We start from the raw sequence: 27,517 nt of genomic DNA on the forward strand, positions 1-27,517 counted from the left end.
ATCCGGTTATCGATTTTACTGCACTGGCTCTGCCCCAATGAATCCCTCTCCACTTGAGCGTTCTCCTCGCCTCTTGTCAGCCAATTAGATACGACAAGCCGCTCAGTGTAGGCAATGTTTTTTGTTTTTCAAGCAAACGAAAGTGACCTCCTATGAACGAGGAGAGCATTTGATTGGTCTGTTCAGACAACCCTGCGGGTGACCGCCCGGTGCTTCCGTCGGTGGTTACGCAAATTTGACTTCAGGGAATTGGAATAGAAACATATTGGAATAGTTTTACGTTATGGGTCCCCAAGTCACTTTTACGCGATGACTTTCTGTAGTTTTGTGACTTCGCGTGAGGGATACGCGAAATGGGCCCAGCCCGAAAATTCTGGGCCAATCGCAGAGGGTTAATGGCAAAAAAATAGTGTGGGATCATGAATAATTATATTTCTTTTTTTTTTTTGTCTAGCGATGCACAATGAGTGTTCTCGCGTCCTATCAGATGGAGAGGTTTCGAGGTTTTCGTAACGTCGTGTGGCATACTAGCAAAGCGGGGTTGGTCCGAAATATTTTCGCCCAATTGTGGAGGGCTGGTTCCAGAAATGGAATAGTAACATTCTATAGTACTCTATAGCATATATTCAAATGCGTCTATACGTACACCTTCGTGGCCCCTGATATAAAGGTGGTCGCGCTGGCACCGTTAATAATAGAGATAATAGGAATGACGAATAAGCTTTGAAGCGTCAGTGAGATGAGTGGCAGATTATTCTTGTGTGGCGACCCGCGTAACTTACAATTCTGGCTTTCCTGAGGGGCTATTCTGTAAGTGTCCACCTAGTGGACATGTCCATTTTGTCTGCTGCTGAAGTGCTGATTGGCGGAGGTCGCTTGCCTCTCCTGATGCGTCAAAATGACGGGAAATACCTTGGCAGCTCTATTTCCAAGCATTTGGCCGTTAAAATGATGCCACACCGTCATTTTCAAATGACGGTGTCTTTCCATCATTTTGATGTTTTTCTCGTCAATCTGAAATACAACTGCACCGTCAATTTGATGACATTTGACCATCATAGTGACGGCAGAACATTATTTCTAAATGACAGTTTTCCATCATTTTGACGTCTTTCGTGTCAATCTGAAATACAACCGAACCGTCAATTTGATGGCATTTGACCATCAAAGTGACAGCAGAACATCATTTCTAAATAACAATTTTTGCATCATTTCAATGTTTTTCTTGTCAATGTGAAATACAGCCAAACCGTCAATTTGACAGCACTTGACCGTAGCAGTTACAGCAAGCCGTCATTTCTAAAAGACAATGTTTTTTCCTGACTTCTATGTTTTTTTATAAATTTCAATATACAACCAAACCGTAATTATACCATTTGATTGTCTGTGATGGCAAGCTGTCAATTCACTGTTTTTATGACTTCGACTTTTGCAAATTTGAAATTTATATACTTGTCAGTACAGCGTTGGCCATCAAGGTAATAGCAGGCTGTCATTTAAAAATGACGATGCCTTTAACCATTCCAAAATTTGGCTTGGCAACATGAAATGCAACTGTACTGTTAGTATGATGGCCCAACAACACAAGTGTCACAACAAGTGTCAACATAATTCTGTGTCAATATATTGTATGGTCAACATGGCCACATGACAGTCACTTGCAGTGGGCAGTACCTCATGAAACACGCAACAAAAAACAAAAATGCACATCTCTACTTGCACATTTATTCATAAATTAAAGTGCTTTCAGCAGGCTGAGTAACTTCGGCGAGATTCTGCTGGCCCTGCCTTTGCCGCGCCCTTTCGTTGGGTTGATCTGCCCCAGGTACCTGGAAACAAGATGAGGATAGAATAAATCCATGCTCCATAATCTGTGCCAATCACATACTCTGGCTACACACGTGAAATGCCATGAATGTGTGAACTGCACTGCCTTCTGCAACATACAGTATTATGAAATGAAAAGACCATTAAAATCATGTAGCAGCAAATGTGAGCACAGTAGTAATGCGCTTAAATAGCTACATATACATGCACTAATGATGGATGATGTACCTACATGTAACCATTATTATAACTCGTAAAAACAACCCACAATCGCACATACTCCCGTAAAGGATTTCTAGTAACAATAGGTGCTCATCATATACAGAGAACATGCACAGACTCAAGAAACCGTAACTATACAAGAGCATTTTGCTGCATTTCAGGGTTTCTGCTGTCAGCCGCATACATAGGTCGGTACTGATGTAACACCCCGATGTCCAGGTATAGGCTGCAGTTGCAATGTGGTAGTCGTGTGTACATTTACGAACCTCATTATCATGCTTCATCTTACCATTTGGAGAATGCTCATTCTAGTTTCTGTGCCCTTGGCTGCAAATAAGCGGAATTTCTTACTGAAATCTTCTGAGCAATCAACAAACCTGCCACAATGATGAATGTGTAATTTTTTTCTTTTACACTGCAACTGTTGACACACAGGGTGGCCAACTTCTCAGGTGCCGACATAGCAACCTTTATGATGGCTCTTTCACCTGTCCATTTCAAGTACTAAGCAATTCTGGGCAAATGTGGGACCACAGTATAATTTTTTTAAAGGCACTAATCACACTGCCAGCCCCTAAAAGATCACCAGGTGAAAGGCGAAAGTGCCATGTAATGGTTGTGACAGTACCTGTGAAGCTGTCCTGCCTATGTGTCATGTCTCCAGTTTCAATGCAAAACGAAAAAAAACTGACATTCATCATTGCAAAAGGTTTGTTGAGTGCCCAAAAGGTGAGGTAGTGAGCTCTATTTTCTTGGGGCTGATTGTACACAGGCTAGAGAGAGCACTGCATCAATGGTAACAAGGGAACCTGAGGTCTGTAAAAGTGCAGACAGGCATTCCGCAACTTAGTGCCACATGTGTGGACGCAACCCATAGTCAGGCACACTGTAATGTTGCACTAGGACATTAGCCAATGGACATGATACATAGTAGAGTGACTTAAAAGAACTGCATTTTCACTTCATTCTCGCTCCCATTTTTCCTGACGTCGCTACCTATAAAAGTGCTGCACACATTACATCTAGCACTCATTGACAGTAGCACCTGACCTATCTGGTTCTTCGTCCTTGCACCTTTCTTGCGGTAGCCAACTAACAAAACTATGCGTAAAACTGAAAAGCGCTATCTAGATGCGCTCACAGGACACGTGACCAAGTTTAGGCATTGTAAATTGCCAAGCTGGTGCATTAGTAATGCGACAATGATCAAATCTCCAGTTTTGCAAGTCTTAGAATACCAGAACTGGGTGCAATTTAAAATAAAAACTTCAACCTTCACCTCGCAGCCATCTGACTCATTGCCAGAGCTAGCAAATGTGCAAGGCTTGTCAGCATGTACCACTGGCAAGCAGCACTATGTCAATAACCTTGCCATTCTACTTTCTAAAGAAGGCCGTGATTGGCGAAACACCATACAGCTGTGCCACAAAACAACATGATGCCGTGCCAGAGAACGCAGAAATGCACGAGAGGAATGTATGTGACATTTGAATTACAGGGGAACAGGGCAGGACTGGTCACTTGCAGGCACTGGCTAAGGAGGGCGAATGCCTTTCCTCAGGAAAAAGAAGCCTACTGCTCAAGTTATTGTCTCGGTTCCCGATTACTTATCAAAAGCATCATCCACATTCACTCATTTACCTCTGCAAAAACTCCATGGTGAGGGGGCAGTCGGGAGGGTACGCCACGTTGAAAACAAAGAAGGCACCTAGGAGGAGGCCCATGGCCTTCTCAAGACTTCTTGTAGAGATGAATTCTACAGCATCAACTGCAACGATGATTTTCTTTATGCCCCCCATGCTTGATCCTGCAAGTAAAAAAAATTAGGTCACAAGCAAATGCTCTACACTAAAGGGGTGATCCAATAATTCGAGTAACTCTATGGCCTTCGATGTGTACACTGAGAGAAGGCGAATTCAAATGTACACATAAAAAGCCATACTGGGTCGTGTCACTAGGCCTTATGGTACCCTGGCAGTAGACAGACGTGCAACATGCCCTCCCTTATCAGTGCTTCACACGCCGCTAATTATATCTGTTGAAGACCCTTGCTTCTTGTAAACACAAAATATTACACAGAACTTGTTTGTGGGAAAGTCTTTACAAATATTGCCCGAAAAAGAAAAAGAATCAACTTTGTCTGTCGATAGAATACTTTTTTTTTAAATAATGGAGAATACTGACGAGTTGACAAAACTTAGGCAAGCACCGGGGCAACTTTTCTCTAAGCCAGAGTGGCCCTCCAATTTGTACTGAGCCTGCCATGACATTGATGAGAAAAGCCCAGTTCAGCTTCGTTCATGCTTTCTAGCAAAACGTCATGCTTTTGGCAAGTCAAAAAGCTGCATGTTAGTCTCTATGAACTCTGGCATATCACCTTATAGTGCAGAAATCGCCCTGCCCTCCCCACTTATCGACAGTACTGCTACTGAGTTAGAAATTTTTTGCGCACTCTAACAAGAATGGAAAACTACTGGCCAAACTTGCACACTGTTATCATGTCAAATTATTAAACAAACTTCACATATATAAGATGAAGCAGCAATTAAGCCTTTCATCCTGGGCTAGCCTCATTTCTAAGTTTTGAATATGTTCTACTAAGTAGGGTGAGGTTACACAAAATCAGCTCCCATTTTTCCTGACGTCGCTACCTATAAAAGTGCTGCACACATTACATTTAGCAATCATTGACAGTAGCACCTGACCTATCTGGTTCATACATCATCATTATCATACATTAGTAAAATACAGTGTACAAGCCATGTTTTGATCCAAAGTTCTATAAATGACAAATACACACCAATGACAGCAAGGTGCGGCGTTGCTGGCAGTCCTTCCGGCCCCCCTTCAGCTGCATGCTGGGAATTCACAAGCCACATGTTATTAGACTCCAGAGAAAACATCAAAGGGATCAGATACATGCATCCAAATAATACGTCATAACCATACTTCTAAGGATCCTGCTGTCATCAAGGCACTTTCTACACCTCAGGTACAGCATCATTTCAGCAGAAGTGGATGAAAATGCGGTATATAATTAGAAAACTCCAAATTTACTTTACTGAATAATTCCCAGCTAATCGACACGCCAGTCGAAATAAATTTTTGGCCCTTGTTTGAGGCCCATAGGCAATAAACTTTAAAAATGAACAAATTTATTCAGAAATAACGATTGCCAGAATATAAGGTAATTAGGCCCATATGTTAATGCTATACAAGAATGAAACTGCACACTATCAGTACACGAACACTGAAAACATTCAGCCACTTGTTAACTCTGCAAGACTCCCGCCGAACATTTCGGTAAGTCAAACTGATGTTTTAAAAAAATGGTAAGTCAAATGGTAAGTCAAACTGATGATGTAAAATGTAAAGAATTGTTTTTACAACTACTTTTGCTGCCTATTAAGCACATTCATCAGGTGCTCTGCATTTAAACAGCGACGCATAGCGCGCTAGAGCTCGACCAACTCGATTTCGATCCTTGGCCCGCGTAGCAGTGATCGAAAGTCAGGCTCGATCGGGATTGTATGTGCCTGCATGATAAGGGTACTAAAAACGACTCTCTTTTACTCTCGTCAATTAACGTGCGCCAATGCTCTTCGTACGCTTCAGTGTACCTCACAGAAAGTTTTTTTTTTTTTTTTAACACGTGGATGCAGGCAGCCCCTGAAAATCGCTGCACGTGGTTGAACCATGAGGCCGCGATTCAAGCACGAAGGACCACGCGCGAGAGATCGCGGTTGTGTGGTTTCCGCTTTACACGGAAGCACGTCTCTAAACGGCAGTCTCGGGCCCACGGCCATCGGTGCGTGTAGTACATTACGCGTGAGAACTAGCGTGCTTCGCGTGAGCTATGTGCGTCACAGAACACGTGCTGCACGAACGAAGCATGTAAACAGACGAAGAAGCATATAAGCAGAACACGCTACACTTACCTTAACCCGCTGCAGTTGATTTTCGGCTGCAGCTCGATGCCCACACGTTCCTTGATTGCGTCTTCGCGGCCTTCCAACGCGCCTCACACAAAAAGGCAAAAATGGCGAAAAAAGCCGAACGCACGCCCAGGCAGTAGCAGCGCGCACAAAGAAAAGCGAGGGGACGGAGCCACTTCTCAGGAAACGTTGGCTCAGGCAACAACGGACGAGGAGGACTCCTTCCTTGAAAGTATCCGCGGGGGCCCGAAGCCCACGTGAAACGACGTCTCAGATGACGTACCCCTACGCGCCAGCCAATAGAGTTTCTCGTTTTGTGTTGCGCTCTCCATCTCTTTCTCCTCGCTCGCTCGTTCACGGAGAAGTCGCCGTCTTTCGCGTTTGACAACGACGCCTCGTCAAAATAGATAAAAAGATGACCGTCAAAATGACGGTTGCTTTTTACAGTGTATAGCTCGAGTGGCATCGCTTGTTCTATACTACTGTTAATCACTTCAAGCCTCGGACTTTCTGTGAACTTGTCTTCCCGGGAGTCCAGTTTAATTAAGGACCACCGGTAAGATTACGAAATAAAGGTATCGGCCGCTATTTGTGACTTGGAGCAGTGTATTCTTAAGTCCGACCTGCCGTTGCACGGGGCGTCCTCGAGAAGGCTCAAGGACGTCGCTATACAGTTGCTATAAAGTTGCTATAAAGTTGCTATAACACAGTTGCTATAAAGGAGCGACGTTGACAAGCGTGGAGAGAGAAGTGTAGCAAGTCATTTGTGACGAATCATAAGTATAGAACACAGTTGCGTATATCCTACATGATAGCAAGCCTATTTCTAGATGAAAAATTTCATCGTCTGCAGACAGTGACAGAAATAAAACGTGGTGCACGTTGTGGTGCCCATGTGTCTCTCTTTTGTTCTTGTCTGTTAGTGCTAACGTGCAAATTCATGCTCTGTTGTGGTGTAAAAAACGCGAAGCGATTCGATGAATAAACGACTAGACAGGAAAGAGCGCTCCTTTTATTTCTTTACGCTGTGCTGCTCTGCGCAGTTTTGCATCCAAACTGGTTCGAGTTTTTACACCATGCCATGACATGAACCAATTTGTCCAGCAACAAGTCGTGGGTCGGAAAGTAAAACTTTAGCACGAAAGCCGACATAGGCATCTTGTGTATTTTTGCACCAAATGTCTTTCCACATGAATCATTACCAACTTGCTCAGTTCACTCGTCCTGCTAAAGTAATATGTACAAAGTGAGTGTAAAGCTAGTTCCACAATAAATGGGTCATATAGAAAGCCACACGAAAACAGCGCGAGGCATTCGACTCCGGCAAAAAGAAAATGTCGCAGTTTCGCAAAGCGAAGTATTGATCGCGATAGAAAATTAGTGGATAGCTATAAGAAGTTATGATGTTAGTTTTATCGAGCGTATAAACTTGTAAACGTAGGTATACAAACGAAATTAACAAGCATAGTGTCCACTGCGCACAAGCAAACATAAACACATCTCCCTCAATGACCGCGGAAACTCGCTGTCAAACCGCTCGAGTGAGGAAGCGTGGAAGCAAATTGACCCTCTTGCTGTGTCTCGCATCAACGCAAACTAAGCCGCGCAAACACAGTGCGCGGCGGACCCTGTCCCCGACGCAGATGGCTTTCAAGATACAACGTCCCGGAGAAGAACGAGCCTCCCCTCTCTACAGTTCCCCAGGTGCTTTGCGCACGACGGAAGATGGCGCACTTTCTCCGCGCTTTCCTCTCTTGCGTGTACGAGATTGAGCCAAGATCGCCGGCTCCCCCCTCGCCCGCTTTCACTCGCACATAGCGTATGCGGCACGCGGCGGTGATTTTATCGCCCTTGGACTCTATACGGAACGTCACGGCAACGCCGAAGGCGAAGGCAGAAATGCATGTGGAGTGCCCATATAAACGCAACCGCAATAATTAAACATCTGGGGCTTTACGTGCCAAAAACCACAATCTGATTATGAGGTACGCAGGCTCTCTTGAATGTACATATCCAGAAACCCGCAGTACCTTGAGCGGCGACCGCAAGCGTTCCCTCCATTGGTGGTTAGGCGCAAGACATTGTGGAAGAAGGGATCGTCGTGCCGTTCGCGGCTCGCACGCTGCAGGCAAGGCGAACAGGAGGGTCTCCAGCGGCGGCCAGCGCTCCGACTTCCCATAATTCCTTGCAGCGGCTGCTTAGTAGGTTCACTGTCGACAGCACGTGGGACTATATGCTGGCCCTACATTAGTCTACGCTGAGTCCTCCCAGCATGTATAGCGCCGACAGATGCCCCTTTTACAGTCGCCGTTGGGCTGGTTTCTACTTTGTGAGAGTAAGACACAATAATCTAAAATATAATCTAATAGGCATTTACCGGAGATCTCTGATTTCTTTGGGGAAAATATTGCAGTTTTGCTCACAGTGCGAGGCAGTTACACGACAGCCGGTGCAATGTTATGGACGGTAATTCTTTCACTGTTTCCTATTGGTCACCTTCACGCGAAAATCGATGACTGGATACCCTGTGTCAATTAATGGCCAGCCTATCTTGTACAAGAGAACCAACCAATTTTTAGGGATGATTGTTGAACGCGACCTCTCCTGGAGCCCTAATGCATCCTACCTAAGGAAGAGACCCCTCTCAATCAGTCACCTTTTCAAAATCATTGCGGGAAAAGCATGGGTACCGTTGATGCGTTCTATGCTCCAACTGTACAAAGCGCTCTTCATGGATTTGGTGTATTAGAGCACTCCGGTGCTGTCAAGCACCCGGAGGACAAATCTCAGGGTGCTTGAGAGCATGCAAGCTCAAGCGCTTAGAACATGTCTGAGTCTCCCGTACTGCGCTTCAACAGCTGCAACAATTGCCATCGCCAAGGAGCATCCCATCAGTGCATATATTGTCATAGGCACCCTTAGAAATCATTTTCGCCACCTTTCCCTACTACAGCCTAAAGTCCTTGCTTCTCTCTCAGAAAGTACACCAGATGCAACTTTTTCGGGCATTGTAGCCTCCTACCAGTCCTCATTTTCCGTCCGATTTCACGCCTGTAGCAAGATCACCTGGTCCTCTGTGGTGTCCCCTGCAGGTGCAAGTGCGGCTTTCCATTCCATGAGTTGGAAAGAGTCAGACTCTCCAACTTGTGCCCTGAATCAAGCCGCTCTAGATCTACGGCATGATGCATACTCCAATCGTGTTGACGTTTATACAGATGGCTATTCGACTCTATCCAGCTCTACTGGTGCGATAGTCATTCCGTCGATGTCAATATGCAAGTTCAAGATCAGCCACGCCACAGCATCGACAGGATCCGAACTTTCCGCCTTCCGTAGCGCAGTCCAATATGTGCAGCAACAACAACCTAATCATTGGGCTATATTCTGTTATTCAAAGGCAGCCCTGCAATCGCTTTTATCATCTCGGCACCGCAGCCCACATCACCAATCGGTAGCAAAGATACGATTACGCCACCATCAAGCGGTGTACGGAGGCCACGACATTGTATTTCTGTGGCTACCCGGGCACTATAATATTGCTGGCAATGAAAGTGCCGACGAAGCTGCCAGTGAGGCATATGATGTATGTAAAAGCACCTCGATACCATTGCCGAGAGCGGATGCAGCACTGCACCTCAGCGGTCTTGCCTACATTATTACTGTAAGGAAATGAAATACACCGGAGTTCACCAACCGGCACCTATATGCCATGGACTAGTATATGACATTGCAACGTTTACATGGTTATAACCGACGTGAAGAAATCCTACTGTGCCGCTAGTGAATAGGTGTTCCTTTCACAAACGCCTACTCATTCCTAATTGCAATCGCAAGCAGTCCGAATTGCAGGAGATGTGGTGCCGAAGAAACGACCAAACATATCCTGCGTGACTGCCCTACATACGAAGACAAGAAGAGTGCCCTTCGTACAGCTTTGGAGCACTTATACGACCATTCCACAGAAGAGAAGATCTTGGGACTGCGGCCTCATGCATCTGCTACGTACAAAGCCACAAAGGGGCTCGTGCGTTTCTTGAAATGCACCAGCCTGTATGACTGTCTGTGACTGATTCAGTGGTGCACGCTTGTGTGCATACAGTCAAGAATGTGACCTTCTTTCTTCCTTCTCCTCTTTCAATCTCCTTTCCCGCTTTCCCAGTACAGGGTACGTTGCCTACAGGGCCCAGTCTGATTAACTTCCCTACCTTTTCCTTATGGCTTATCTTTCTCTCCTATGTTATCGGGTTGGAGTGAAGACCCGCAGATGCACGGCTTTCGAGAACAAGAAAACTTTCTTTAGTGACGACTCTTGTCTATGTCGATCGTGTTTGTGGAAATGGCAGTTCTTACTGTCTTTTACATTTGTCATGGTAAAGGGGATAGGCACGACTTCAGTCTTTTTCCATCGTGCCTCTCGCTTCTTACCGCCGGTTTTGTTTAATTCTTTGAGCTCGGTGTTGGTTTACAGATCAGCTACAGAGCGTGTAGTCAGCCATTGGTAGCAGCTTAAGGGATTACCGCACCCTGAGAGCGCATCATTCTTATCTGCTTTAGCACCATTGAAGATTGAAGTGCCTGATAGGTAAAACATCTGTCTGCCGCCCTGTGGGACCACAGTAGAGAGTGAGACAACACTTTATTTTCGTGGCACGGACGGGAGATGACCTCCGAGCGGGGGAGGGGGGGGGGAAGGGGCACCCTTCAGTCCAGGGTCCCAGCGGCGCTCACCTCAGTTCAGTTTCAGCTCTGGCGAACACCTTTCGCTGATCCTTCAGTGCCTAGCTGGTCAACACCCTCTCGCACTGCTCGTGCGTAGCGCTTCGGATGGGGCCGTTATAAAGGATGTTTTCACAGGCCCATGTTGTATGGTATATGGTGTCTTAGAACATGGGTAAAATCATTATATGCGCTGTGCACGGTGGGATATCCACACCGCTGCAGAGGAGGAACTCTAGTGTAGTTGCGCGTAACACTGATGAAAGGCAGCATTGAAAGGCAGCATTGAAAGGCAGAATTCTGCCTTGGCTCCGGATGCAGAGCCGTTTGAATGGAGCTTGACACTGCGTCCTCTGCGGCATGCCATAGTGAGGGACTCCGGATTAGTTTGGACCACATGGGCTTCATTAACGTGCACCGAATGTACGGCACACGGGCTCGCTTGGTTTTGCCGTTGTTTGCGGTCAAGCGCCACTGCCCGACACTCGCGTATCTGCAGACTTTCTAACCGTCCACTTACGGGCAGCGCAAGTGAACCACCAATGCATTGACAGTGCAGCAGTGAAAGAGGTGCGAGTGCGTCTGGATTGTCTATATATTGAGCAAAAATTTAACCATTTGTCATATGACCCGTACCTCCTTTTTCAACATGACTACTTTAATGTTATCAAATAGATGCCCGGGAGTTTTTCGCATATTTAATGTCAGAAGATCAGGGATTTCAGAAGATCAGGGACAGAATTATGTCGTGGTCATTTTATCTGTTCCTAAATTGTATTTGTATACGGTTTTATAGAGGTTTGGAACTAAGTACCCAAGTGCAGAAACGACGTTGGATGTGCAAGAACCGAGGAGAGAAAGAGAGAGAGAGAGAGAGAGAGAAAATAAGAGGTGAAAGGCAAGTAGATCAACCAGATTAAGTGTCCCGCTGGCTACTCAGCCCATAAGGGCAGAAAATATGGGGAGAAAATAAGAGCAGAATAAAAAAGAAAAGGAAATGTGTTCCCACAATAAGTTTTTCCAATTAGTCCCGATGCGTTTATTATCATGCTAGAATCAGAATCTATTGAAGTTATCAAGTTCAAATACCTATATCCTCACAAACCACCCGTTCTTGTAAACGAGGGTGGGCTCGAGGCACCCAAGGTTAAAGAGACGCTCCGAAGCGTGGTGGTGGTGAATGATGACTGACCACGAGCAGCTGTGCTCGTCGGTGATTATTTGGTGCGGTGGCCAATGCATCCCATTGAGTCTGGCAGGCCACCGAGCCTGGTGGCTGAACGATGATTATGCCCGAGGGGATGTCACATGCTTGTCACACCCTTACCCCCAGTTTGTTTGTTCGATGCAAACAAAATGTGTCCAGGCTAAATGTACAAAATAACTTCACGCCTGGTCGAGGCTCTGCAGCCGCCCTGGCCGGGTCGACGGTGCCTGCTATCCAGGTGAGTAATGGTCCGGCGGCCTCCGTGGTCGAGTACTCCGCCTGGGCATCAGTGTTCACAGGCCGGGTGTGGTAATGTCGGGTGCTGCCTGAGCCAGCCTCGCTCCATCCTGAGGGTCCGCAGTGGCCGGCCTTGAAAGTGGTGCCGGACTTGGGACCGACCCTATGGGCGCCACCCCACTGGCAACGCCTGCCGCCTCCGAGGTGGGCGGTGCTTCGCTGGAAGCGACTGGTGTTTCCGCTGCTCCTCCTGCGCACTGGACTTCCGAAGTGGCAACTGAGAGTGCTAGCCAAGTCCCGAGGTGAGGCCTAACATGGTCGGCGTTTAGGTGCCACGTGGTCTCGTCTGGCATGCGGACGAGCAGTGTTAAGGCACTGGCAGCAGACACTACCTGTCCGGCGGACCAGGGTGGGCCGGGACAGATGTTCCTGCAAGGACTGGAGCTCCCGAATCTGGAAAAGGTCCGGGACGGCACTCTCGGTCAGCAGCCAGCTTCTGCTTCAGTTGATTCAGGAGCACAGTGGATCGTATGTCCGGATGCAAGACGTCCAGGCGTGCCTTGACCATCCGCCCCAGCAGGTGCTCATATGGGGCACAGCCATTGACATTGTGGGGCGTGGTCCGGTACTGGAACTGTACTCGGGCAACCTGCGTCTGGAAATCACAAGCCTAGCTCATCTTGAACTTGTCCTTGATGGTCTGCCCCATCCGCTCGTCTGCACCGTTTGAAGCAGGTTGGTATGGCGGAACAATCATCCGGCGGATTCTACTCTCTGTCAGCCAGGCCAGGTACTCTGGGCTGGCGAAAGCAGGACCATTGTCGGACACGATGACGTCCGGCAACCCCTGGGTGGCGAAACCTGTCGCAGCGCAGCAATAGACGCGATTGCTGACGGAGTGGTAACAGACAGCACCTGCACCCACTTCGAAAAGGCATCCACTATCACCATGAATGAAGTAATGGCCTTAGAACGGCCCCCCAAACCCATATGCAGGCGTGACCAGGACCTCGGTGGGAAGGGCCAGGGGGTGATTTCCCCATGACGTGATGCCTACTGATGCTTCTGGCAGACTTGGCAAGGCTGCACCACGTGAGCGATGTTCTGTTCCAGGTCAGGCCACCAAACGTGAGTCCGGGCCACGTCCTTCTTGTTTTCCACGCCAGAATGACCCGCGTGAAGCAGCAGCAGGACCCTGGACCGGAGACTTTGTGCAATCACGACCCTGGAATCCCGTGGTTGGTAGCCGTGCTGCAGCCACAGCTCGGCGGCCTTCTGGCTATAAGCCCGCTGAACCAACTCTTCCCTCGGGAGACCGCCATGACCACCTGAGACAAGACTTCATTCCTGCTGGTCGTCTGCAATACCAAAGATTTAGAGAGGACCTCTGAGTACGCATGATCCAGCAAACACACGTCAGCAGGTTCTGGAACAGGAGCATGCACCTCTGGAAGAGCCAGCAGGCGGCTCAGAGCATCAGCAGGTCCCAGGTCCTTTCCCGGACGGTAGACCAGCTGGTAGCTGCAGGCTGCCAGCCTCAAGGCCCAGCGTACCACTCGAGGTGATGCCTGCACGGGAACCACCTTGTCACGCCCCAGCAGCCTTAACGGAGGCTTGTGCTCGGTGACCGCCTCGAATTTCCGGCCCCACAGGTACTGGTGGAAGCGTTCGACCCCGAACATGACGGCCAGGCCTTCCTTGCTCAGCTGGCCGTAACGTTGTTCTGTAGTATGAGGCCGACAAGACGCAAACGACAAAGGGCGTTCCTGGCCATCCTTGTCCCTGTGCACCAGGACGATTCCCACACTGTACGGTGACGTATCTACGGACAGGACGACAGTCTTGACCGGATCGAAGTATACCAGCACCGAAGCCTTGGTGATTAGCTCCTTGCTGCGCTGGAAGGCCACGTCCTGCTCCTTGTTCCAGACCCACTGCTGGTCATCTCGAAGCAGAAGATGAAGCGGCTGTAGGTACGCCGACAGGTTTGGCATGAAACTCCTGTAGAAGTCGATGAGGCCAAGGTAGCTACGATGCTCCTTCGGGGCTTAGGCACCTTTAGCACAGCATCAACATTGCGGGGGCCAGGATAGGCCGGCCTGGGAAATGACATGTCTTAGGTACTCAGTACTCAACACCGGAGGCCACGAAAACGCACTTTTCCACATTGACCTTGAGACCAGCATCCTGCATTCGTGCCAGGACGTAGTGTAGGTTCTGCAGGTGGTCCCTGTCGTCGGTGCCGGTAACCAGGATGTCGTCCAAGTACACCGCCACGTGATTCATGCCGCTCAAGAGGTTGTCCATCTTCCTCTGAAGAATGGCTGGGGCTGAGGTTACGCCAAATAGTAAGCGCGTGTACTGGAAGAGGCCCAAAGTTGTGGACATTGCGACATACTTAAGGGAGGCATCCTGAATAACCAGCAGCTCGTAAACGTTTCTGAGGTTGAGCTTTCTGAACTTCTGTGCACCGCACAACGCCGACCAGAGATCTTTAATCTGGGACGGCAGGTGCTTCTCGACGGTAGCGACGGGGTTGATGGTAACCTTGAAATCCCCGCAGATATTGACACTGCCATCTCGCTTGAGGACTGGTACGATGAGAGCAGCCCATTCAGACATCTTGACGGGTACCAGAATGCCCTCTCGCTGTAACCGTGGCAGCTCCTGTGCGTCGCCATCCTTCATGGCTAACGGCAGTGGGCGAGGCTTCTAATAACGAGGCCGGGCTCTTTCAGGTACATATATGCCAGCCGTCGTGCCGGCGAATGTACCCACCCCTGGCTGGAACAGGGACTTGAACTCGGTGAGGAAGCTTGGGACGTCTTTCACCAAATGCACGACGGCTTTTTGGTACTCCAGGAGATGAACGCCCAGTGCGTGAATCCAGTTTGGGCCCGGCAGAGTCGTCGACGACGCCTTGGTTAAGCAAAGCGGAAGAATTGCCTCCGTGTCGTCAAAGCGAACGCTGACCCTGGGCCTAGGAGAGGCGTCTAGAGTAGCGGCGCAGCATGACGCCCGAAGCCTCGACGGACAGGCCGGGGAAGGTACGCTTAACAGTTTCCCGGCCATCACCGACACTCTGGCCCCTGTATTAAGCTCCATGGAAATGGGGTGCCCGCAGACTTCGACGGCCAGCATGTCAGCATGTACGGCGGCACGGAAGACGGAACAAGACCTGCGTGCCACATGTCGAAAATTGGCAAGTCTTCGGCCACGATGTGGAGCCTGGTCGCGGAGTAACTCGAGCCTGCTGCCGCACGTGCCTTCCACGTATCCTTGCGACGGCTGCCCTTGCCACGGGCTTGTGCTCAACCTGGGCTAGATCCAGGCTCCTGCTGCAGCTGCTGCTGCTGCACCCATGCGAAGTGCCCAGTGTTCCCGCACGTGAAGTATTGTGCTTTTGAGAACTGGTACTGCGAGGGGGAGGGAGCACCACTGAAGACTGCAGGTACTGCCCTTTGTTGCCATCTTGTTGGCCACTGCTTCTGCCCACGGTGAGCCGGCCACACGTGCAATCTCACCGGCATCCTTGGCCGCAGCGTCCGTTGCCAGCGCTGCGTTCATGGCGTCGTCCAGTGAGCCAGCTACAGGAGTCGTGTCTGCACGGCGTGGTTGTTTATGCCGCAGACGAAACCGTCCCGGAGCAGCGACTCCAGCTGGTCCCTGAAGGCGCAGGCACTCGCTAACCCTCATAGCGCAGCGGCGCATGGCTCGAGGGTGTCTCCTTCCCGGTGTCTCCGGTTGTTGAAGCAGAACCGCTTCACTAGTGTGGACGGTTCCGGGTAGAAATGCGAGCGCAGCATGGTGAGCAGCTCATCAGCGTCTTGATATGTGGTGTGACCGGCTTGAGGAGGTAGAATAGGAGACTGAAGACACGGGTCCCGCGAAAATATCACGCTGTTTGGCCCCGGGTGTGTGGTTTGCCCGGAAAAACACGTGGTCTTGATTCTTGTAGACTGGCCAGGTGGACCCATCTCCATCGAACGGCTCGAGCCTTTCGTATAGCGGCATAATGGCAGGAACGGGGGCGGTGTTTTCGCCGCTCGCGGCTGCGTGGGTCGATACGTGGGCACTCATCGCCAGTGTCACGATCCACCCGGGTTCGTGAACGAGGGGGGCTCGAGGAACCCACCGCTAGAGAGACGCTCCGCAATGTGGTGGTGTTGAACGATGACTGATCGCGAGCAGCTGTGCTCGTCGGTGGTTATTTGGTGAGGGGACGAATGTCGCCCACCGAATCTGGCGGGCCAACAATGATCATGCCCGAGGGGGCGTCACATGCTTGTCACGCGTACACACACACACACACACACACACACACACACACACACACACACACACACACACACACACACACATATATATATATATATATATATATATATATCGTAAGAAGTGTGTGTGTGTGAGGGTGCGTGTGTGTGTGTGGCGTGGAACCGCCACGGCAATGACGATGGCGCTCACGCTGTTTTTACTGTTCTTTCAGGTCAGCGCTATCCCATGCCTTAGGCTTCCCCTTGGCCATCGTGATACCTTTACCGTTTCATCAGTGGACCGACAACTGACCTTGGACAGCCACTGGAACCGACGCCCTGCGGAACAGGACGGACATGGCCTCGGACTTTGCGGCTGTGTGCAGTTGAGCTGAGTTCCGTCGTTGCTCTGTACCAGTATACGACGATTGGCAGCGCTACGAGCTCATCCTCTAGCTACATAAGGGAGGTGTCCGCAATGGGTCGTTGGGGCGTGTAACTGGCACGGCAAGGACGATGCCGCTCAGGCTGTTTTTACTGTTCTTCCAGGTTAGTGACACAGAACTGCCTCATTTCGCTGCGGTCTTTGTTTTACCGGTTCCAGCCCAAACAGTGTCCTGTATGCAAAAAAAATGCTGTAACCTCAGCTGACAGCTTAAATGTCGTTTCCATCGTTTGCAACGTTACGCTTTTTACTTTCTTTTGCTCTTTTTGTGCGGAGACGTCGAAATTAACGCGGGACCAACAACTCAACAAAAACTGCAGCTGCTTCTTGACGGTCAGGAGGAAATTAAGACTAAACTTAAGGCTTTCGTAGTAACACAGAGAGAACAAGCTTGCGATAGATGACCTTAGCAGACGCATTACATCACTGGAAGCGAAGTGCGCTCAGCTTCGCTTCGCTCAGCAAAGCTTCGATCAGCATTGCATAACCGTCAGTGTGTGCAAGAAGCAATGTGACGACCAGCGTCTGTTGATTAAATCTTTTTGGGCAAAAGTCGAGAATCTGGCAAACCAGAGTAGACATTGCCATTTGGTTTGCTATCGCGACAATGAAAGCGATGATCCCGAACAAAGTTTAGATTCTGAGCGCACAATTCTTCACACAATGGGGCTTACGTTAACCTGTCAATTGGGCGTGCACACCGCCTTGGGAGGTTTCAAAGTGGTAAAAATCTTCCTTCGATAGCAAGTTTTACCTCGTACAAAAAAAAAAACAGTTAATATTAGAAAACGCCAGAAGGATAAAAAATAGCCAGTTTGCTATATCTGAAGATATTTACTATATAGTACGTGCGCAAAGAAAACAACTGGGGGATTTAGGGAAATCGCCTAGGAAGGATGGCGATAAAGTTAGCCGTCGGTACGATACGTTATTCTTCAATGGCACGAAATGTGCCTATAATGCTGAGCTAAACCAAGTTGTTTCCCAGAAGCAACGCGTCAATCTAACAATGGCAGTTTTTCTTTTCTCGTCATAAACTGTCTTAGTATCAAGAATAAAGCTGACGAATTTAGCGGGCTTGTTAACTTGGTTAAGCCCTCTACAATTTTAGGAACAGAGCCCTGGCTAAGTGATGATATAGCTGATGAGGTATTTCCACATCGTTACACGAGTTACAGAAAAGTTCGAAATTTTCTAGGTGTCGGAGTTTCTATATTGGTAGAAAATGCACTTCGTCTGTCCAGCTGCCCGTTACTGTCAGATAATGTGAGGCTATTTTTTGTGAACTGGCTCTTTCCAACAAACATGCTTTGACTATATCTAGTTTTTATAGACCACCTGATTCCTCTGTTGATATATTATGTCATCTGAGATCCGCAGGTGAAACGGTGCAGCCACACGACCTGGCTGTAGGCGGTAATTTCAATCTCCCAAATGCTTTGTGGAACGATCAGAGATCACTAACTTCAAATGAGGCTCGCTTGTGTCAGGAAATGACAAACATTGTTGATTTGGTCGTACTATCAGAAATAGTGTCTGAGCCAACTGGAGGAAATCATGTTCTAGATCTGATTTTCCCAAACCAACCTCAATTGATAAATTCTACGGCTGTCATTCCTGGAGTTGGCGACCACAGAGCTGTTTTATGTCAAATTGAAATTGCGCATGTAAAACCTGCGCACACAGTGGCGAGACAGTTGTATAACTATTCGAAAGCTCAGGTGGATAAAATAAACGAAGGCTTGGATGGGTATTATGATTTTTTGCAACAGAATCTGAATATACAAATGCAGAGGAATTGTGAACTTGCTTCAAAGACAATATGCTAGAACTTCGGCAGCGTTTTGTACCATGTAGGGTGCTAATTGATAGACAAACTAGAAATAAGGCTTGGTTCTCGAAAGCAGTGCGCACTCTTACACAGGAGAGGCAAATATTTTTTCATGATTTCCTTCAAGTGCCGTCAAGTTATAAAAGGAAGAAGCTGAAAGAAATTACGTCAGAAATGAAGCAAGCAATTCGCGTAGCCAAGAATGCTTTTAGTGAAACTGTCCAGTTGAGAATCAAGGAAGATCCCAAATCAAGAAAGGGGCTGACAGATAGAATAGCACACTGTGGTGTAAAGTTTGTAATCAGGGATAAGGTGCCTCAGAAAGGCTGGCCAACGTTTCGATAGGAGGACCTATCTTCGTCAAAGGCGGCCTCGTCAACCTCGGCATGTTAGTTTTAAACGGTTAGTGCAGTGACGTCCCGTGCGAGTGTTGTCGCTCGCGGCTGGTTTTAAAGGACTGCGAGCGACAACAGCCGCGAGCGACAACACCCGCACGTGACGTCACTGCACTAACCCTTTAAAACTAACATGCCGAGGATGACGAGGCCGCCTTTGGCGAAGATACGTACTCCTATCGAAACGTTGGCCAGCCGTTCTTAGGCACCTTATCACTGTTTACAAAAAAAACAAAGATCCCAAGGAATTCTGTAAGCACGTGAAAAAAATTTTTTAAAGAGGCAACATCTATTCCATCAACTTGTCTGAAAGCGGCACCGTTTCTGATAACATAGCTAAAGCGGAACGCTTTATTCAGTATTTTGCTTCCGTGTTTACCACTGTGATGCAAGCAACGATGACGACAGAAGTAGCCCACTAGATTTGATAGCCCCGATGGACAATATGGATGACGTCGTTATCAGCAATCATGGCATAGAACTGTTGCTTTTGAAATTGAACACTGTTAAAGGGGGAGGACCTGATGGTTTAACTAATAACTTCTTTAAAATTTGTGCCCCACCTATAGCTCCTTTTTTCAAAATAGTTTTTGAACAGTTAGTGGCAGAAGCTTCCCTGCCGAATGATTGGAAGCTTGGAGCAGTAGTTCGTGTCCATAAATCTGGTACGCGAAGTGACGTAGTTAACTATCTGAAGCAGCCGAAGCTTGATGTGGGCGAGTTGGTTTTGCATACTTGATGAAAAGAGCGCTACGGAGACGCGGACTAAAAGAACAACTTGTACGACGGACAAGGCGCCTTGTCCGTCGTACAAGTTGTTCTTTTAGTCCGCGTCTCGGTAGCGCTCTTTTCATCAAGTAGTTAACTATCGTCCGATTTCTTTAACGTGCTTTGAATGCAAAGCTTTAGAGCACATTTTATACTCAAGTATTCCAGCACATATGAATCGGTATTCCTTATTTAATCCCTCTCAACATAGCTTCAGAAATGTTTTTCTTGCGTAACACATTTAATTGAATTCACACATGATATTGCCAGCGATATGGACTAAGGATTTTCGATATATTGTATGCTTTTAGATTTTAGGAAGGCATTCGACACCATGTCCCATTCTTTGTTAATTGAGAAACTTTATATGTTCAACATTACTGCACAAGTTATTGGATGGATTGCCGACTACATAAGACTGTGTCAACAGTACTTAGTTTTGAATGGTGCTGAGTCATCAAGAAGAGACCTCACATCTGGCGTCCCTCGGGGCCCAGTTCCGAGTTGCCATTTGTTTCTGTTATTTATCAATGATATCAGTGAACTAGTCCTGTCGCATTTGGGATTGTACGCTGATGATTGCGGTTTGTACAACCCTATTAGTTCTGAAGACGATTTCCGCATTTTACGCTGTGATCTGAGCCGCATTGCTCAGTAGTGTTGTAATTGGAACATGAGTTTGAATCCAGCTATGACAACTTTCTAGTCACCTAGCAAGAAAAAACCCCTGTTTGTTTCAGTATGCCTTTGATAATATTGCATTGTCACGGGTGTCTATATATATAATACAACTGATTTCAAATAGCAACGTCAGGTTGATGATGTAACAGCGAGTGGAGGTCAGTCATTAGCGTTTCTACGCGGCAACGCTAAAACTTTCAGTATGGCTGCTAAAGAGCTACTGTTCAAGACGTTTGTCAGGTCTGTGTTAGAATATGCATGCGAGGTATGGGACCCCCCGATGGTTGGTGACAAGGAAAGCCTTGAAAAAGTACAAAATTTAGCTGCACGATTTGTTACTGTAAATTATAGGTTTACCTTTAGCGCTACACAAGCAAATAATAATTTACAGTGGCAGTCTCTTGAATATAGCAGGGAAAAAACTTCGTTTAAAACTTTTTCATCCAATTTTCCACACAATTGGTATTGACAGGCAACAGTACATACTTGAACCTTATTATGCAGCAGCTCGAGGCGACCACGTCCATAAAGTACGATAAATGTTTTGCCACCCAGAAGTACTCAGGATGTCTTCTTTTCCTAGAACATTAGGGGAGTTGAATAGACTGCCATCGTCAGTAGTTCATGTAATATCGAATTATGCATTTTATGCCTTGTTGGATTGATGCGACTTTACTTATGTTGTTGTTGGTGTTTCTTTATGCATGCGAGTAGTGTCTATATTTCTTTGACCATTATGCTTACCATTCGTACAGTATATTGTTCATTTCTAAGTCGTATTCCACGAATGCGCTTGATGTTCTGTATTTGCTCCCACTGTAATGCCAGTAAAGGTGCTGTGGGTATTCCATAAATAAACATAAATAAATAAACAAACAAATAAAGATATATAAATTGTAATGAAGAACGCATGGACGTAGGCAGAAAGATTGCCAACAGCATCGCGTGCCGCAGATGCTCGAGCTTAGATACTGTCCTTGGTGAAGCGCTCTACCCATCATCGGTCCGTCGTCTAATAAACGTCCTTTATAATTGGTGGATGTGCTGGGTCCGTTTCAGCTCTACCATCCTGGAACTCCGCACTCGGAAGCTATCTTCAGACGCCGACCAACAGACGCTCCCGTCGCCGCCTGTTCTCTGCACTGGCGCTATTCGCCAGCGGGATCCTACCATTCTCAGCGGGACGGACGACGACGTTGAAGATTGGCTTGCATCATACGAGCGCGCGATAGCTCATAACAAATAGGATGACTCGAGCAAGCTAACCAACGTCGTTTTCTATATCGCGGGCGTGGCCAACCTCTGGTTCAAGAACCATGAGGCGGATTTCGGAACGTCGTCTACGTTCAAGGCGGCTTTTACAGAGGTATTTAACCGTCTCGCCATTCGCAAACTCCCACTCGAGCAGCGTTTGCGCATACGTCCACAGGACACGGGTGAAACATTCACCAGTTACATAGAGGACGTTGTCGATCTATGTACCCGAGTTAATGCCACCATGTCGGAAGGGAACCGGATTAAGCACATCATGAAGGAATAGATGATAATGCTTTCCAAATTCTACTGGCCAGGAAGGAACCCAGACACTGTTTTCCATGTTATCACCCTCTGTCAGAGCTAAGACGAGCTACGCAAACAGCGAGCTTTGACGAGGCCTCCTCCTACACCCGATACGTCGATCTCCAGCCTGGCCATTGGTTCCGACCAGGCGTCGCTGATAACGCAAATCAAGGCCTTTGTCCACGAAGAAGTCACACGACAGCTGTCCCTGGTACCCTTCACCCAGGTGCCTGCTAGTCATTTGCCATCTGCTTTGCGGAACGTTATTCAAGGAGAAGTCGCTGACGCACTACCAGTTCCTCCCCAGCAGCCTCTTGCGGCTGCTCCACTAACTTATGCTGCGGTATCTGCCAGGCCACGCGAAGAGCCGATGCGACCCTTTCAGCAGCCCGTGCGCCGCCTTCCTCCTCCCACCTCCTGGGTCGGCCCTCCTGTTGCCAACCCGTGGCGCACGCACGGCAATCGGCCTATATGCTTTGCATTTAGGTATCCCGGACACGTCACAAGGTTCTGCCTCCGGGTGCAAACTATCGACAATAATCTCCGGGCGTCTCGTTATCCGTTTGACTCCAATACAAATACACTCAATCCGACCCACTGCCATCTCGTACTCTTACTGATCGTCATGTCTTCGACCATCGCCGCTCGCCATGCCCCGTCGCCGGTCACTTTAACCGATGAGTCGGCGGCCTGTCTCTAACAACAAGGGAAACTAGACGAGGCAGTTCCCGAGGCAAGAACTGCGCTAGTTTGGAAACTCCGAAGTCCTGGTTTGCTACCTGCTAATGTTATTGACCAGTACCAGTACTCACCTACGGTAACAGTGTTACCAGTACTCACAGCGAGGTACCAGTACCAGTACTCACCTGTAAGCCTCCAGGTTTCTACGGGGCAGAAACCTGGAGGCTTACGAAAAGGGTTCTACTCAAATTGAGGACGACACAACGAGCTATGCAAAGAAGAATGTTAGGTGTAGCGTTAAGGGATAAGAAAAGAGCAGATTGGGTGAGGGAACAAACGCGAGTTAATGACATCTTAATTGAAATCAAGAAAAAGAAATGGGCATGGACAGGACATGTAATAAGGAGGGAAGATAACCGATGGTCATTAAGGGTTACGGACTGGATCTCAAGGGAAGGGAAGCGTAGCAGGGGGCGGCAGAAAGTTAGGTGGGCGGATGAGATTAAGAAGTTCGCAGGCACGGCATGGCCACAATTAGTACATGACCGGGGTTGTTCGAGAAGCATGGGAGAGGCCTTTGCCCTGCAGTGGATGCAACCAGGCTGATGATGATGATGATGATTATGAATGCTATTGACGAGTTTGTCCGGAGGTGTCGCTACAGTCGCTCTTGTTGATACCGGCGCAGCTGTTTCTGTTATGGATGCATGATTTTGCCGATCACTTCGTAAGCTAACGACGCCTCTTTCTAGATTGTCACTTCGGACTGCAAGTGCTCAACCTGTCGAACCAACCGCAGCAGGTACAGCCCGTGTCCTTATTCAAGACATTATGTAGATTTTAAAATTTGTAGTGCTCTCGTTGCGCTCCCATGCAATTAATCTAGGATGGGATTTTCCCTCTTCCCACAAGGCTATAATCAATTTCGCTCGCGCTGAGGTTGAATTCATCCAGCTCAGTGACCTCACCTTCATTGATCCTCATTCTTCTGCTAAACTTGTCAAGGAAGACACCAATATACCTTCACGCTCGTACACCCGTGTACTTAGATTTAGGTGCACGTTAAAGAACCACAGGTGGTCGAAATTTCCGGAGTCCTCCACTACGGCGTGCCTCATAATCAGAAAGTGGTTTTGGCACGTAAAACCCCATAATTTTTTTTTCATGCTCGTGAGCACTTTTGCTCGTCTCATGCGGTGCTATATACGATGGAACAGTCTTCTTCCCGCCATCCGACCTATTCGTTGCCCAAAATGCCCATCCTCTGCCTTTTGATACTCTTGATGTCACCGCCGGTTTCAGCACAATGCCAGTTAATAACACGCTTTCATCCTCACTCTCATTGCTTCATCACGAATGCCTTGGACACGTCGAGACCATCGATTCTATGCAGATTGTATCCGTCCCCGACAAGGCATCCCCTACGGCCGCCCTTGACCTGAGCGCCTTCTATGCTCCTGATCCAACATGTACGGATGTTTTAAGTCCATTCATCGCAAAGGATCTGACCCCCTCGCAACGATCCCAGCTTCTGACCATTCTGCAGCGCTTCCGAACTTCTTTCGATGTCGCACAAGCATTCTTAGGGCGCACATCAACAGTCGAGCACCACATCGGCACTGGCTCCCACTCACCGCTGCGCCAACGTTAGTATCGCGTATCCGCTGCGGAACGCCGCGTCATTTCCGACCAGGTCGATGACATGCTCAGTCGAGGAGTGATTAAACCTTCACAAAGCTCATGGGCTTCTCCTGTGGTACTTGTCAAAAAGAAAGACGGTTCCATACGCTTCTTTGTAGATTTTCGGCGCCTAAACAAGATCACGCAGAAAGATGTTTACCAATTGCGGCGCATTGATGATGCTCTGGACTGCTTACAAAGAGACGAGTTCCTCTCTTCATTGGACTTGCGGTCAGGCTACTGGCAGGTCCCGATGGTGGAGGCCGATCGCCCAGAAACTGCTTTTATTACACCAGATCGTCTATAAGTTCACCGTCATGCCTTGCAACGCGCCTGCTACATTCGAAAGGATGATGGATAACGTTTTGCGTGGCCTTAAACGGAAGATATGTCTATGTTATCTTGACGACATCGTAGTGTTCGCCCCTAATTTAATTTCGCAACACACCTGCGCCGCCTTCAGCACGTGCGGAGATCCTTAACTAATGCCGGTCTGCAGCTTAATCTCAACAAATGTCAATTTGCCACGCGCATGTTGACAATTCTCGGTCACGTTGTGCCCATGGATAGCACTCTTCCGGTGCCCGAGAAATTGCGGGACGTTTCTGCGTTTCTTAAGCCCACTACAGTGAAAGAAATTCGCAGTTTTGTCGACTTATGCTCTTATTTCCGGCGCTTCATTCGAAATTTTGCATTGCTGCTATCACCCCTCACGCAACTACTTCGCGGATACAAAGACCTCTCATCGTGGTCCCCTGCCTGCGACCATGCGTTGACCACCTTAAGCCATCTTCTCAGGACGCCACCTATTCTTCGCCACTTTGACCCTCAAGCTCCTACTGAAGTACGTACAAACTGACGCGAAAGGTGTAGGCCTAGTTGCTGTTCTCGCACAGCGTCGTCATTGTCAGGCAGAATGCGTCGCACGCATCCTGCCTGCCCCACTATGCATTATGCATTATGCGAGCCGCACGCTGACCAAGGCGCAGGGCAATTGCAGAGTTAAGGAAAAGGAGTGCTTGTCCATCGTCTGGGGCGCTTGGAAAGTTCCGCCCTTATTTATATGGCCACTCTTTTGACGTCGTGACCGACGATCATGCGCTGTGTTCGCTTTCTAGTTAAAATGACCCATCTGGCTGCCTCGCTCGCTGGGTCCTGCGAATCCCGGAGTACGACATACGCGTGGTGTATCGTTCCGACGGAAGCATTCCGACGCTGATGGTCTTTCGTGCTCACCACTCTTGCTAGAGGCCACTCGTGAGTCCCCCTGTGAGTGCACGATGTCGTCTCTTGACTTTGACACTACTGCTGCCGAACAGCACAATGACCCCTGGATTGCATCCCTTTTCGACCTTTTCTTGGATACCTCACCAGTTCCAGCCTCTCGAACACTTCGGCGCCAAGTTTCTCATTTTTCGATTCCTGATCAGCTCCTGTACCAACGCAGCTATGCACCAGAGGGACGTACGTGGTTGCTCGTTATCCCCAGAGCCTTGAGATCAGAGTTCTGTTCATCTTTCCACTCGGATTCCCAGTGTGGCCACGCCGTCGTTTTCAAGATGTATGAGCGACTTCGGCATTGCTACTACTTGGGGGTGATGTACACCTTCATTCGGAACTTCGTCCACTCTTGCCGGGAATGTCAACAGCTGAAATCTCCACCGCAACTCCCAGCCGGTGAACTACAACGCCTTCCATGCCCTTGTCAACCTTTCTATCGTGCCGTTGTCGATTTATACGGTCCACTTCCTTTCTCTACCACCGGCGGCGGGTGGATTATTGTTGACGTCGACCACTTAACACGTTCTGCAGAAACTGCTGCCCTCCCAGCTGCTACAGCGCAGGAAATCGCCACTTTTATACTGCGCCGTTTTGTGCTTCGTCATGGAGGCCCTCGTGAACTCCTCAGCGACCCAGGCCACGCCTTCTTGTCTGAAGTCATTGAAAAATTGCAGGCTGAGTGCGCTATTATTCATCGCACTCACACCGCCTATCACCTGTAAACCAATGGTGCCACGGAACGCTTTAATCGCACCCTTGGTGACATGCTCGCTATGCGCATCGCATCCGACCACTCCGATTCGGACTTAGTTATTCCGTTCGTCCCCTATGCCTACAATACTGCAACGCAAGCCACTACCGATTTCTCCCCTTTCTATCTGCTTTAAGGCCGTCATCCTTCTGATACAATTGATACCATTCTGCCCTACCAGCAAGACCTATCATAATACCTGCCAATCTTGGACGCCGCAAGACAAGCTGAAGAATATCGTCAGTTGGCCCACCACTTCACTTCGGACGATGAGAATCGCCAAACATCCAAACACGATCCTCGCGACTCGACTCCAACTTTTCTACCAAGAACCCTCATATCGTTGTCCGCACCGCACACAAGGACTCGCTTGAAATCTTCTTCCTAAATACGACGGACCATACCGCATTCTGCAGCAAACTTCTCCCGTCAACTACTTCATACAACCACTCCCACCGCCGTCAGACATGCGTCGTCGTAACTGCGGTCGTCCACGTCCAGCGGCTCAAGCCCTAACATGATTCTGCAGCCTCATCTTCAGAATAAGTCGCCATCGCCAGGATGGCTTTTTTTTCCAATGGGGCCATTGTAATGAAAAACGCATGGACGTAGGCAGCAGGATTGCCAACAGCATCGCGTGCCGCAGATGCTCGACCTTAGAGACTGCGCCCTCGGTGAAACGCTCTACCCGCCATCGGTCCGTCGTCTAATAAACCCTTCTATAATATATATATATATATATATATATATAGGTGTTTGTGTTTGTGTGTCTGTGTATATATATATAGGGTGACCTATTTCAATTGGAAATAAATGTTTTAAAATCGGACTTAACAGATGTACTGATGCTTTCTTCACGCTTCGTTCTTTCATCACGCTACAGATGGCCGATTAGATATCGCAGTCCATTCGCAAATTAGCAAAGATGTGTTATTTAACTTTTTATTTATCTGTATAAGACCAGCATTTCAATGGTAGTAGTGGAGGAGGAGGACGCCGGGCCAAAAGCAATTTGCGCAATTTTAAAAGCCCCGTCCATCGTTG

The 27,517-nt window shown here is 48.3% G+C and overlaps 1 protein-coding gene and 1 long non-coding RNA gene across 3 annotated transcripts in view; both read right to left on the reverse strand.

The window, feature by feature from the left end:
• Window positions 1-27,517, reverse strand: part of LOC135917578 (visual pigment-like receptor peropsin) — a 633,033-nt gene that overhangs the window by 567,939 nt on the left and 37,577 nt on the right. The window lies entirely within an intron of this gene.
• Window positions 1,706-6,154, reverse strand: LOC135917565 (uncharacterized). Its single transcript, XR_010569330.2, has 4 exons — window positions 5,988-6,154; window positions 4,850-4,907; window positions 3,691-3,856; window positions 1,706-1,829 (listed from the first exon to the last, which is right to left on the reverse strand). It is a non-coding gene; the product is annotated as an uncharacterized lncRNA (long non-coding RNA).

The sequence above is a fragment of the Dermacentor albipictus genome, chromosome 5 (genome assembly GCF_038994185.2).
Source record: "Dermacentor albipictus isolate Rhodes 1998 colony chromosome 5, USDA_Dalb.pri_finalv2, whole genome shotgun sequence".
NCBI lineage: Eukaryota > Metazoa > Arthropoda > Arachnida > Ixodida > Ixodidae > Dermacentor > Dermacentor albipictus.